At 40.9% G+C, this 14,550-nt stretch overlaps 2 protein-coding genes across 2 annotated transcripts in view; one reads left to right on the forward strand and one right to left on the reverse strand.

The window, feature by feature from the left end:
- LOC135161437 (uncharacterized) overlaps window positions 1-14,550 on the reverse strand; it is a 103,488-nt gene that overhangs the window by 39,932 nt on the left and 49,006 nt on the right. The window lies entirely within an intron of this gene.
- Window positions 4,201-14,550, forward strand: part of LOC135161438 (uncharacterized) — a 72,358-nt gene continuing 62,008 nt past the window's right edge. The window contains exon 1 of the mRNA XM_064119005.1: window positions 4,201-6,092. The gene's annotated coding sequence lies outside the window, so the exon portion shown is untranslated. The remainder of the gene's footprint in view (window positions 6,093-14,550) is intronic.

Raw genomic sequence — 14,550 nt, forward strand, 5'->3', positions numbered from 1 at the left:
CCACATATATTTCTCATATCACCAGATCCTATCTCTCTATAACATAAAATTCCAAATCATCTCCTGGCGACAAATTTTTATGCGTTCATTCATCCCAAGTAAAAAAATCTAAATTCCCGGATAATCTATCCACGGCCCCAGGTTCCCAAACTTCTTCTAATGAAATTACGTTTTTGCAATAGCTAACTTCATTAAAATTCCCACGACTCAATCCAACAAATGGGGCTGGAATAATTCATTAAAAACCTACAATTAATTTATTTAAAAATTACTGATTGGCCGGTGTATTTATGATCGCTATTCACCCCATCAATGTTATTTGAACTCTCCAGTGTTAGTTTTCAAGTGATATCGTCTCTTCTCGGAAGCAAGATCCGCCACGTGCTTTCAGCCAAGAGTTTGCTCGCCTCCTCAATTCAAAGCCCCCTCTCTCCACATTATTTCTGTCTCATTTTAATCCACCGAGTCTCTCCGTTTGCGACCTACTTCCTCCGAAATGCACGAATTAAATGCATCGCTCTTGCCGCACGCTATAATACTCCGCAGCACCATCGGCACAATCAGCTCGAGTGGGCTATCAGTTATTCAGCTGGTCATGAAAGCCAGCCATTTACATAGGCGACAGTGTGGGCCACGTCGTCGAAAATGTTTTAAATTATATTTGTAACTTTTTAACACACTTCCGCTTGTTGTCTCCTCCCCCCCCCCCTGCCTCCCCTTCTTACAATTCTTTTTCCCTCTATTTTTACGTGATTATCTACATTGCCAGCTGGGCCTATGCTCACAAAGACCAGCACCTACGCATTAGTTAGCGCAATTTATTTTTTTTTTCGTCAACATTATAACGCCGGATGATTGGATGTGTGCTTCCATATCCGGGAAATATTCTCCCGCAAAGAGTGAGATTGAAAAATTAAATACACTGATGAAGTAGACGAGAAAGAATAAATTAACAAGCCTGTAATTACAGTAACAAAGCTGTTTTGACGCTGAAGTTTATTATTATATGCACGTTTAACTCCAATGCCTGTTTTTTAAACAAGTTTCCGCCTTCGTGAGGCAGAACCAAAAGGTATATTTTTCCGATTTTTCCGCGTTGACGTTCCACCAATGAGCGCGTGAATTATTCCGTAATTACAATGTTATTACAGTTCACCCTCATTGTGTGTCATATTTTCAATCTCAAATTCAGCTTGAAAATTAGACGACAGAGATAGCGGAAAAACTCATTAAAGTTCGTACGTTAATAAACTCGACCCTTGACGGAATATAATAAAAATACTGGGTGATTAGAATTGCAAATAAATAAATGGAGGTTCGAAGAAAAGAAAAATGAACCTTTCTCCTTATTGAGACCAGCACAATGTGCATTTGAACAAACTCTCTCTGGAAAACTTGTGCTATGTAGTTTTCGTCTTTGATTCCTCTCACCACCTCCTCCCCCTGCCACTTCGTTCTACCACTCGTGCATTTGCATTCAGTCCAGGGAAAAAGTGCTATGTCTTTTTTTACACACAAACACACTCATTCTAATCCCTCCGAAGAAGGTCATTCTTTCTTCCGTGCTACGTCAATTTCGTGCGCATGCATAATAAACTAGGATAGTCATGCATCTTGCATTTGTACGCAAAAGACATCTTAGTTGTTGCAATTGTCCTCCATGGAATTGTCAATAGAAATTGAGCGAGTATCGATACTCAAAGCTGACTAAATAATAAACCATTCTTATCAACCCTAATTAATTCCCCACGAATTCCTGACATTCGTCGTTTATTCACTTCCCCTCAACACCTACAGACATTAACATTCACCAGTGAGTGTCAACTCCATTGTAAATTCGGTAGTAGAAGAGTGACAGGGTGTCGAACGTCCATAAGCTCCATGTCCCCCCTGAATCTTCAAATTTGGCTTGGAAACCTCCCTGAAACCGGACTTTTAGATTCCAAATGGGCACAATGGGGCTTTGGCATGCCGCTGGGAGGTCCCCCACCCCCTCTCGTTCCTCGGCCCCTCAAGAAAAAGGCGAGTGAGGTTTCATGACTCGTCTTTCGGGATCGTAGTTTGAAAAGCGGGGTAAAGTGGGAATTGGGCACAACGGCAGTACTATGTGTGTATGCACCAGCGGTTAAGGTCTAAGGCAATTGCAAGGCTCGCACCAATGTCTGCTTGAACGTTTGTGTGCAAAGTCGTAGTCAGGAGGCTGTGTGAGGAGGTGGTGGGAGGTGAAAAGAGCGAGAGAGTGCCAGGGGATGGTGGAGGGGAGGGAGGGGCTTTTCGCCTGCTGCTGTATTCTGCAGTGACGGCAGCATACGGGCAATAGGGGGCAACGCACCCAGTCAGCCTTGGCATGAATTGAGTCTAGCAATGCGAAAGTGAGGTTAGCGAGAACGTTGGACAGGCTAGAATGGATTTCTGAAGCTTGGTAAATTGCACTGAGCATGTAGACCAGCCATTGGGTACCTTCTAAACCTAAAATTTTCCACCGGAAACATTGCAATCTTCGGGTGAAATGAGTTCAGAAATGCACGTGGCAGCGTTTCCTCCATTTCCTCTTGATTTCTTTTCGTTACTTTCTTTTGTCCTGGAATCATCTGGATCTGAGGGAGGGAGAGAGAGGAAAATGCACTGGATGGTGTCAGCAGAACTTTGACCAGAATTCAAATTCCTAATTTTCAGTTGATTTAACGAAATGACGTCCAACGGTCTTACTGCTACCTCATTTTTGCTGGATAGCTTGGGGTAAAGTGGTAAAGGTAAGCAAGTGTCAGCCAACGGACATAGGGGAGTCATGTATAACGAAAATGAGATGAGAAGCTGAATTATTGAATCGACGAGAATGGATGACTCGTTGTTTTAAATTGGGGTTCGAGGTGCGTTTCGTTGTTTGTTATCGTTGCTATTTGTGAATTTTTGGGAGTAAAAAAAATCCATCGCAGTGTTTTCTCCATTTCCTCTCGACTTCTTTCGTTATTTTTGTTTGCATTCGAATCACCCGGATCTGGTGCACAACAGATTGGCCCGAGCCAGAAGTATTTTGACCGGAATTCGAATACCTGATTTTCAGTCGATTGAATGTGTAATTTCTCTGTTGAATCGATTGAATTGATCCTCATGTACTCATTTATTTCGTTTAATGTGGCTCTAATGATAAAGTTTGCACAGGTTTAATTGAAAATATTGGGAGGAACCAGGAAAGTTTGGTAGACAGTTCCCTTGAATTACAAGTTGATATAGTGAGTTCGATCGACAAGTTTAGAATCTCGGAACCAACTCCTAAAGTGCAGTGTCTCTGGTGATCGATTTCAGATTCTTCGGGTTGTTACGCATGGGGAGAATAAGGGGGAAGAGGGCGGAAGTAGGGAGGAGAAAATACAGTGGACTGTTGGCCCACTCTGTGTTCCAGAATCTCACCCAAAAATTCTCGAGGGGATATTATTCGTAAAGTTGAAAGAGACTAACGCATTTATATTCGCCGGCGAAACTTGGCAGTTGTGCAAAATTTTACATGCGAATAGACGGTATTTTATTGAACTGAGAAATGTCTCGGATTGGATTAATCTAATCGATAGGAGTATAACGACCAGTTCTTTCCATGGAAGGAAAAGGACGAAATTAATCACTCAGGCTCTCTGACGTTATTAGATCGGAAATGGAATTTGAAATCCGATTTGAATTATTGGATGAGTGATGTAAACTGAGGAAATATTAAACATCAAACGAATATCACGAAAGTCTCATGAGACCCGGGGAGTTCATATTTATTGATTCCCCCTCGGTGGAGCAGCATTCAAACATCCTGGAGACAGGGAAGAATAAAATACCGGAGAGGGTCAAAAGAATATCTTGCCAAAGGAGGGCTGACGTATTTGTCCATTCAGTGGAAAATGTCACTCATCCCTTCGACCATCATAAAGTATGCTGCACGATACCATGGTGATGATGCCAGACGTATGTCATAAAAAAAAATTCAGCATTTTTTAACATCCTCATACAATATTTTTTCTTCCCAAGAATTCCTCCTGTTGTCGTTTATAGATTTTTCTTATTTTTCTTCTCCCTTACGTTCCCTCCCTTGCGTTCTGGAGGGCCAGGAGACGTTCAAATGTGGTGCTCTTGTGACCTCATGATCCAGTATCACAAGGACAAATGCCATCGTAACACAACTCTAATGTGGCTCAATCTAAAGTCCAAAGGAAGATGAATGGCGACAATTTTATTTATTGCTTCGCTTATTTTTTTTTCGTTTTTTTCTTTCCTCATTTTTTTTTTATTCGCGCAAACTTTCACATTGTGAAACTTATTTTCACAAAATTCCATAACGTTTAATATATATTGCGTCTATAGATTGGGAGACTGGGAGAATGTGCAGCTGGGTCTAACCAGTTAGAGTTTTACGAATGTGTTAAATTCATGTGTACGTAAGTGTGCAATTTTCTGTCGTGTTTTTTTTTTCTTTTTTCGTGACTCAGTCGGGTTTTGCTGGAGCTGCATTCGAGACGCAAAGAGGGAATGTGACACTGAGTGAGATAGTCGATAGCAGTGAGGGCGAGGGGAAGGGAGGATAGCCCGATGGGGGAGGAGGGTGGGGAAGATAGATGCAGTGGAGTGGGGAACGAATGGGTGAGGACCTGGAGGAGGTCGACGGAGAGAAGTGGAGTGAGGTGAGGCTAGTGGATTCGAAGTGGGGGAGATACAGTGAGGGGCTTTTGAAAAAAACCGCGAAGCTTTAAGAACCCTAACGTCTACCCCCACCCACGAGAGTGCAACGCCGACTTCCTAGGCATGACATAGACGTGGTGCATCGTTCAGTGAATCTAGGATTTATAATCATCTATTCATTGGGATTTCAAAGGCACCAGGTCACGTTGAATTCATTTTCAAAAAGACGGAATATTTTTTTTAGTGGTGGTTTTTTATGGACGAAAATTTTGAGTTTGTTAAGATGTTTTCATTGATTTTTTAAAACATTTCTGGGGATTGATTTAATTTCTTTATGGGATTCTAATCGTTGCAGGTCTGGAATTTATTTAAGAAGTTGATTTCCTATTTTTCATTCTCTTTTTTAACCTGCTCCATTTTTTTCTAATTTATCTTACGGTTGTGGAATTCAAATCGAACTTCATTTCTTCTTCAATCGCAAAGCGACTTCATTTATTTTCCCATTGGTCCTTTCTCGATTTTTACCTTCTCTCCTGTTTTTTTTTTCGTTCAAACGGGATAGACGGGTGTCCCACTTACGAAACATTTCGTCTTGTCGACTAAATTTCTTCTCGATTATTTTTGGCTTGAAAAAAAAATAAATGAGGTATTGAAATACTTGTACAGGTAAATGGTATGCCGATAAAATCTCAATGATAGCCTTTTTCCAATGGGAATAATCTTGAATTTATGATGTGCCTCGAGACAGTGAGTGAAACAAAGTGGAAAAAATAATTTGTTTGCAAATCGAAAGTTGATAATTGCGAAGAAGATCGTGATGGAATACACAGCTGCATGTGCCAATTGGATTATAAATACTCAGATGATTCCTGGATTACCATGATTTATTAAAAATACATAATAAAAAAACTATGAAATATATGGTGCGACGGATCAGTTCTGTGCGTGGGGACTAAACATTTGCCGTTACATCCGCAGCTCAGAATATTTATTTTGAAAAACTTGAAAAACTGAATCGCAATTTATCGAGTTTTCGGGAAATAAAAACCAACCGTCCGTGGCACAATTTAATATAGATAAAAATTTAGTAGATCAATAGTGTCTCAAATCCACAAGTCGTTCTCACTGCCCTTTGGGAAGTGAAATCGAATAAAAAAAAATTCAGGGGTAAATTTATGTGTTTGCATTGAAGAGCCACTGCGGAAGACCCCCATGTGATAAGTGGATATTTTATGATATATATCTACGTAAAAGACGTCCACGAATAATAAAAAAGTGCCGGCATCAATGCTCCTACCTCTTTATGTACCATCAGTGTCAGACACCGGAAATTATATGAAAAGGATCCCTCTCACTAGATCCAAAACATTTTCACAATTTACGCTTCAATAAAACAGAATGCATAAATTTTTCCTTTTGAAAAATCCTCCTCAGTGAGTAGAAATCAACTCTCACCATTTTTCACCACAATTTTACCTTTTGAGAAGACAAAAAAAATTCTAGAAACTGACTCCTCTGTAAATCGCGAACATACGTTATCCATCTCTGTGTGGCTGTTCGTGAAATTGACGTTCGGTTGAGGCTCCAGAGAAGGAAACGAAGATAGATAACTCCTTTCTACCTGACACAGCGAAAATCGTATTTTCCCGAAGAGAAAAACGTCCCGCTATGCTCAGCTTTTCAATTTTTTTCTTCTGTACGCAATGTCCGGGTAAAAACATCTCCAGGGGTCAGATATATGAATTTTTATTAATTAAAATATTCTGCTGCTCACCACATACATGTATTAATCGGAATTCAACATCGGTAACGACAATTTAATCAAAAGCAACGATGCACATAATCATCGACTTATCATGAATGAAATCGTAAATATCCTCCCCACCCACGATATCTCAGACTCACGTTCACCCCTTCATTCACATACAGATAACTTCAGACGTTCATTCCACGGGGAATTTAGTAGGCAGAGTGTGCAACTGCAAATGAATACGCGTAAGATCGGAAATTGGATTTTGCTGGGTGTTACGAATTATCCTCGACGTCTCTCCCTGAAAATTGAGGAGGAAGACGCGGGTAGATTGAGAGAGGGGGATGAGAAGTTGGTGGTGGTTATGTACTCTCATGTTAACCCGCAGGCAGTAACGCACTTGTATGAAGCAACACGAAGCTTTACACAACACTACCCGTGGTCTCGTTCAACACTCTCACAATTTCAATGTCTCCAAAGGTGTATAGCTTTCGTGTACAACTGAAGTGGGAATTTTACTCGGAAAGATACCATCATCCCTTAAACTCTGGTACACGTTTATGTGTGAAGGAAAGACTCTCCCCTCAACATGCTAAACAACTTCTTGCATTCCCAGTGCATAGTTTTCTTCTCGACACGAGTGCGTTTAACAATCCCTTGTAGATACTTGAAAATATAATGCCTGAGAAATTTTGCGTGAAGTGGGATTAATAGCGTTAAGGAGTCTTTAAGACATTCAACAAAGTTTCAAAATGGATTAAATTGTTGCACGAGAAATATAGAACACAGTCACTTATCTCTGTTATGGCCTAGTAACTTTTACTATCTCGCGCCTCTTTGCTCCGTAACTCGATAATAATTGGATGAATAGTTGGGAGAGTTGACTCAAGTATCGAGATAAGTTGGAGTTACTGGGAAAATTGTGGAACGTACTCCAAGTGGTTTGTCGTTGCGGAAAATTTTACAGAGTGGAAAAGAATTAAGGGATAGCTTTGGGCAGGACATATTCGTTCGATAGGAAATTTATAAGGCTGATTGATAAACAAACGATGATTTATTTAGAAAAAAAAGTTATATTGGGTCAAGAAAATCACAGGCTCAAGGTGCGTCCTGCGGATCACAGCATCTTTTTTTTTTTTTCATTTTATAAAGGAGTAATAATTGCGCGGATGGGTCGGAAGGAGTCTCAAGTATCGGGGCAAATCGAATTTTCCGCAGGAGGAAAAGTAATTTCAGTGGTTGGAAGTAGGAGTGATTTGTTATTGAGTTTCTCTAATGGTGAACTTCACCGGTCTCAACATCAAAGTTTGATCAATAAGGGGGCAAAGTTTGATTATTAATTCAGGAGAAAATTCATCAAAGCTCATCCATAACCACATCATTTTTTTTTCACTCACATTTTTCATTTTTAATATTCCACATTAGGGGAACAGAAAAAAATTCCGACCTAATCTTTCCGAGACCTTTGCGCCCTTAATAATTCAGGAAACAGGTGAGAATTCCACCAGGACATATCTTTTTTATGACCTACTTACTTTTAGTACTTCATGCTTCTTTACTGCGTAACACGATAATAATTGGATTGGATATTACAATAAATTACTGAATGTGAGACGAGCGGGGAAAAAATCATATTTGTTTAACACGAGCAAATATCTTAATTATACATCCACCTTCCCCCATTCCCCTGCCATATCCAATAAAAATCCAATTACGCCGAAAAATCAGTTTAAATTTACTCCCCATACTAGAAAATTCCAAGCCAATTTTTCCAAAACCCTTGTGGCCCCGACAATTCCGAAAACAGGTGGAAATTCCACCGGGGTTTGGTCGCTACCACTTTGCCTCAGGGCACATTTCGTGCAGCCCATACACACACATTACATGAGAGAATGAAAAGCAGAAGATCAGTGCTAGTGTTGAGCAACACAGAGCCCGAAACACTGAGCAGGAAGGGGAGCGAAAGGGAGTGAGCAACAAAGACGACTAACTCGTTTTGTAGCTGTTGCAACAGTGCACATCCCCTCTCCCTACACTAGCTGCAGATCGACGCTAGATGAGGATGGGTGGTAGTGCTATTCTATGCAAAATACGTACCCAGAACGGAGAGGGAGGGTGGCTGTTTCTCAGGAGTTAGCATGGGTAGAAAAGAAATGGTCTGAAATTCAGACGGCGGTTGAGCAGTTGGCAGGCCATGCAGAAAACTCGAATGAAATAACAAGGAAAAGTGGGAGAAAAAGTAAAAGGAGGAAGAAAAAAAAATCCAGGAACGAGATCTCGACGATCTATTGCTTCAGAATGCTGAGCCCTCTTTACTGTATACGTGTAGGGAGAAAAGCGGTAGTGGGAAAGGGCCAGGGGGAGGATTGGAGGGACCGGAATTACGTGTTCTACGTGAGATTAAAGTGTCAGTCGATCCTCTCGAAGGAGTACCTTCTTATCTATTATCCGCCGTGACCCCGTCAGATATTCCTAGCACACAGGGAAGATACGTCTTTTTGATCTCTGTGGTTTCCTTCCTGGCCGTCCGGTTGCCGCACTTCCAACATTGTACTTTCTGTACTCTCAATGAAGCCAGTATAATAAGACCTCAGATAGTCTTTCACTTCACTGGTTATTCACTTTGACGATTTATATTCATTGTGAGTGGTCTCGTATGACCAATTTTCCGTTTATATTCCCTCTAGCTGTTCAGTTTCCTTTTATTAATGTCACAGCGGAGGAAAAGGAAGTGAGTCGCTGTGCGGATACGAAAATCCGGATTCACGAACACCAGGGGATGTGAATAGATACTTGCATAATCTCACTGGGGCATAAATGTAGGGAACTAGCGATTGACTTATTTTTCGAGGTGTTGAGATGCCATTCAAATATTACGCCACACTATTACTAGATGATCAGCCGGAAAAGACGGAAAGGGGGCCATTGACAGGTCTTTAATTTCAGAACGTTGTGAGGACCCCTATAATCGAAATTTTTAAACAACAATTGGAAACAACAGCCATTCATCAGTGAGGAAATCGGAAAAGGATTAAAGAACTGAAAGTCGATTTTTCCCATTGTTGAAATTTATTTTACGACTTAAAAAACCCTCAGAGTGTTAACTGGTACTTTCGATCAATTGAAGACGAAGGCTATCCCGAGATGGTGAGTAATGCCATTGAAGGGAGAGAAGAGTGCTGGACCTCAACCCGGAGGCCGTCACGTTTTTCGATGGCAGAGCCGAGAGAAAGCACATTGCCGAGACGTGAAGGAATTGGGTACACAGAGGGCACTTTTCTCCAGCCCAAAGTGATGTACACGTTTCGTATATGTATATTCTATGTATCTAAGGACCTCTCGAATATCACGACGTCCACTACATTATATTTTTATCGGCTGATATATGGACACACAAAGGAAAGTGAGAAGAGAGATGAGAGGGAAAAGGTATGAACATCTTATACAGAAGAAAAAATTTCCATCGCACACGTCTTACAGGGAGGAAATAAAAACGGTTATCTATATTATCTTGACACTTCAATAAGAGGAAAACTCAATTCAATTCTTGGTATTGAAGAAAATGGACAGATTCAACGCGACTTTTCTCATGAAAATAGGAGTAACTTTCCAGATATTACCAAGAATACATGTTAGAGGGTGCAGTTTCTAGTATGCAGAAAATTTTTCCTCGCCACTGTCCATTAATTTTCACCATGTGAAGGTAGAACACTCAGATAAGGGGCCAACGATTTTTAACTTCTCTTCCAACTCTCTCACTAGAACCCCTCCAGTAATGTGAAAGTAGAATAGCTCTTGGGGTAAAGAAAGAAAGTTTTCTTGATACTGGGCACCTCTCTCAGTCTGTATATGCTTCCAGCAACCCCCGGGAGGTGGATCTCATGGCGATCAGTGAGAGTAATGGCACGTCGTTTTCTTTCATCGGACCAGTCCATTCCGTGTCCGCCTACTCTCATCCTCATTCTACTGTAGCATTGACGTTAAATGCTATTTCAGCTTGCGTTTGTACTCATTTTGGTAGGAAGTCAATGGCGGAAACTGGTTAACTCGTGCCAAAAAAATTTTTTCTGCTGCTCTACTTCCTTCCGAATTCTATTGCTTTTGTACTTCTATAGGGCTGGATAAAAAAACAGGAAGTAAGACGTTCCACAGCGGACAAATAACGTGTTTAAAGCCAATAAGTTCCATTGCGTGGAGATAAGTGAATTGCGTCTGAGGTTGTAGTTTTATCCGGGATATGGTTAACTTGCTAACGTCGGAGATGATAATCCACTATCGTCGGTGTAACTTTCCACTTTCAGGGTGGCGAAAGCCCTAATGATGAAATATTATGCAGCGCGTCGCTTCTGTCGGTCAGCTCAGAAGCTCCTCCATAACATTGTAGTGAAGACACCTGTCATCCTTAGAGAATGTCAACGGAGCATGTGCACACAGTACTCAACAATTTCATGCAGATATGATGGCTCTCTTCTTCATCCTCTCCCCCAATCCTCCGTTTGCCTTTCCCCCAAATAGGAGCTTCCTGGGGGAAAATTTCCTCCGTCTCTTGGTACCTCCATTGCTCTGAAATCTTGTCACAAACGTGGCAGCAGACGGACGAGATGGAACTGTATGACTATTAACCTTCAGACCGGGCCTCCCCCTTCTCTACATATTACCGACACAAGTTTATGCTGGAAAGAGAGAAAATGTATTTGGTATTCCATTCACAGGCGTTACGTGAACGCCTTGCACGCGCCACCACGCCTGCCACAAACTCATCTCGTTGCGTTGTCTCCCTGTTGCTTTTTCATGCCGAGGAGGGTGGCATTCGTTTTATTTCATTTTTTACCAATACGAGGGAATAAAAAAAATTCAGATCTCATGAGTACTGTTGGGGAATCACGTATGGGATACTTTGAATTCGCTGAGAATTTTCCTACGAATTTTAGCTGTGAAATATTGGGTTATAAATCGTGAAAATATTGAAGAAATACTTTTGAGAACTATTGAGAAGACGGAGCGAAGGAACGAGTATGTTTCGTCGTAACGGAGTAGTTAAATAAATTTACCAGTAATTTTTATCCCTACAATGCCCTCCACCTCGGAATAACTGACGACAAATTACCAAAAATTCCGTTGGGCCTACGTATCACCCTCGGGGTAATCCATCAATAATCTTCACCTTAATTATCACCTAATGGAGCCCATTGTCCATGACGTCCATCATGGACGAGGCAATATAGAATCGTTAAACCCTTCAATCCCTCTCCAGGAGATGGATACAAGGGTTGATGCGCTATTGAGGAGGCGTTGGAGGATGATACGGTTAAACATGAGGCAACTGCAGCAGAACGTCAAGAGGGTAGGATACTGGGGCTGTATTAAAGAGGGACGAGAGGGTCGAGGGGTGGACATGGATTACACGGGCGTATCCCTCCGGTCATGCAGGTGTTGCTGAGGGCGATGGTACGGATACGAAGTCAGGCTGAATGCTCGGTGAACGGCATCAGAAGACCTAGATAGGGCATCTTGTATATCAATAGTAGTCTAGTTCACCTGTCTTAGGTAAGAGCATTCAATTGCATCAAAGGAACTGCAAGCGAGTGCCTCCGGGTATCGCTCGGGAATTCAGGTGCATTAGACGGATTCTACGGTTTCACTACTTACTGTAGGTCTCTGTAATTCAATTATCAAAGCTGGTGAACTACTTACAAGGACTTTTGCACTGCAAGTGACATTCCTTGGCGGAAGCTGCAGTGATAATTTAATGACCATGCGAAATACGTTGAGTATGAATGAACCTCTGCATATTATATGCCATATTATACGTCGTTGCTGTTGTGATTATTATCGTAGATGATTTAAGATCATCATTCGCATGAAAAGGGCTGTTTTATTGTCGATGGTTTGAGTTCGATGCTTTTACTGCAGCGTAATTTGGAAAATCGAAAAAATATAGCGCTGCAAGCGGCGAGTTAATGATGGAGGAAATCTCAGTTAATTTCTGAAAGTGAAGCCCTAGTAAATAGGGTCATGAAATTATAATTTATCGAACGGGAAAAAATTCTGACGATTTATGTTTCCCTACAAAGTATCATGTAACAAGGTTATATAGGAGTCATTCTGATGCACGGAAACCTGCTAACACAAGGCTAATGGAAATCGTATATCACTTCTTACTGCATTTGTGTTGGCCTGGTGCATGTTTCCACGGTAGAACGCTAAATGTATTCATTGTTCTAGGAACGCCCATATAACGCCCGCAGGGAACAAAACCATTTGATGTGGACGAATACCCTACGATGTATCCGTAGTTGCCAGATGGTGGGATTTTTAAAAATATCTTGTTGATTTTTATTTATATTTTATTGACATCTTGCTGTCACAATTAGTGGAGGGACGTTGATAACGCGAGTGATTGACATATTTTGAATGATATTATTGATAACTCATTTAGACTGCAATGGTGCATTCTATTCTAAAAAAAAATCAAATAACCATCTGGCAGCCCTCATGTTATGATATCATTTCGCCATTTTTATTTCAACAAATTGTCTTATTCCTTCTATTGTTCACTTTCGGGAATATTCTCTCGCTGCTGTTCGGACGATAACGTGTAGCGGTATCAATTCATTGACATGTATCGGTGAACAGTTGTTTCGTGTTGTCGGGGATTTAATGGCAATCAATTTGTGGAAAAGGCTGACTGCAAATGCCAGTAGCCTCCGATTGATGCTCATGAATGGATTGAGACAGAGAGGGCAGTATATTTATTGAGCTTTGAGCTTTGATGTTTGCCTTTTCATTATGGAATGGCGAAACGTGTCAAATCCATGGCCCATCAATGGGTATCAAGAACTATTGGAACGAGATCAATAGCCTTTGGCCAAACATCATTTAGGGTTTTGCTATCGACACGATCAAATGATTTTAATTTTGGTTTTTTGAGTGAAACGTGACGTGCATTTCGAGTCAAAGAGCCACTTCAGGTGTAACAAAATGAAAAATAATATCGCCATGAGAACGTAACGATTCGTGAAGTGGAAGAATTTCAATTCCGAATAAACGTTTATTCTTTTAGTCATGGGGATCCACTTGTACGAGGGCTAGTCAACGATTATTTTGATCATCATTCAGGTATATTCACCCTCTTGACGAGGACGCGTTGATAGGTCCATGAGCTGTTTGAATATCTAGAATTTATCGCTGATATGGATGTAATCGATAAACCATTTCTAACGCAGCGTTGATAAAGTGTACTTCTGTGTATTTCAGTGTCTGAGAGAGACACCATCGCAATATCTATACCCATATATATAAACATACATATATATATATATACTCGTACATCTGAACATATATATGCAAATGGTTTTAGGTATGAGAGGTAGTATGTGCGTAGTGAAACGGTCAAACGATACCTCTCTTGCGTTACCGAGGCAACACACTAGGTGTATGTATTCCCCTGTTGAAGTGAGACGGTTTGGCACACCAGTTTCAGCATGTCGAATATATACATCGAAAGCCTCCGAAATCGTCCAATGCCTACAGATGGCAAATTTAGTTGTCTGTTTAGCATATCCGTTCGGTCTGATAACTATTCATGGACTGGTTATCCGCAGTAATCGCAATTATTAGATAATGAGCATTGCCTCATGATCAATGAACGCATAGAACCAAAACCACTGGTAAATGTACATTATGGGTGGAAGTTTTGGGGACTTTCGGTTCAATTCGAGGGATTCCTCAGTGGCTTGATTTGCCGTTGATGACAGCATGAAGCGTTTGAATGCCGGCGTCACTTTCATGACTACCGGTCATTTGACGGACATGCGAGGGATTCACGGATCAGTGAAGATCATTTTGATTTCACCGCAGTATTTGACAATATCCGTTAGAGGTTAAACTCGGATGGGACTGGAATGGCGCTGGATTATTTAAGCACGAGCGAAATATTATCAGCCCATTTGTTTTCTATACCTCCGTAGACATAAATTTATGAAATAAATTATCTCTCGTACCCATTCCACACTTTCCAACTATTTCTATTGCAGGTACTCCAAAGGAATACGGAAGTGTTCAATAAACATACGTCGAATTTTCTATACATTTTTTACTTCATATTTTCAATTTCTTTCGTAGCCGATATTGAGTGGTGC

The sequence above is a fragment of the Diachasmimorpha longicaudata genome, chromosome 4, assembly GCF_034640455.1.
Source record: "Diachasmimorpha longicaudata isolate KC_UGA_2023 chromosome 4, iyDiaLong2, whole genome shotgun sequence".
In the NCBI taxonomy this organism is placed as follows: Eukaryota; Metazoa; Arthropoda; class Insecta; order Hymenoptera; family Braconidae; genus Diachasmimorpha; species Diachasmimorpha longicaudata.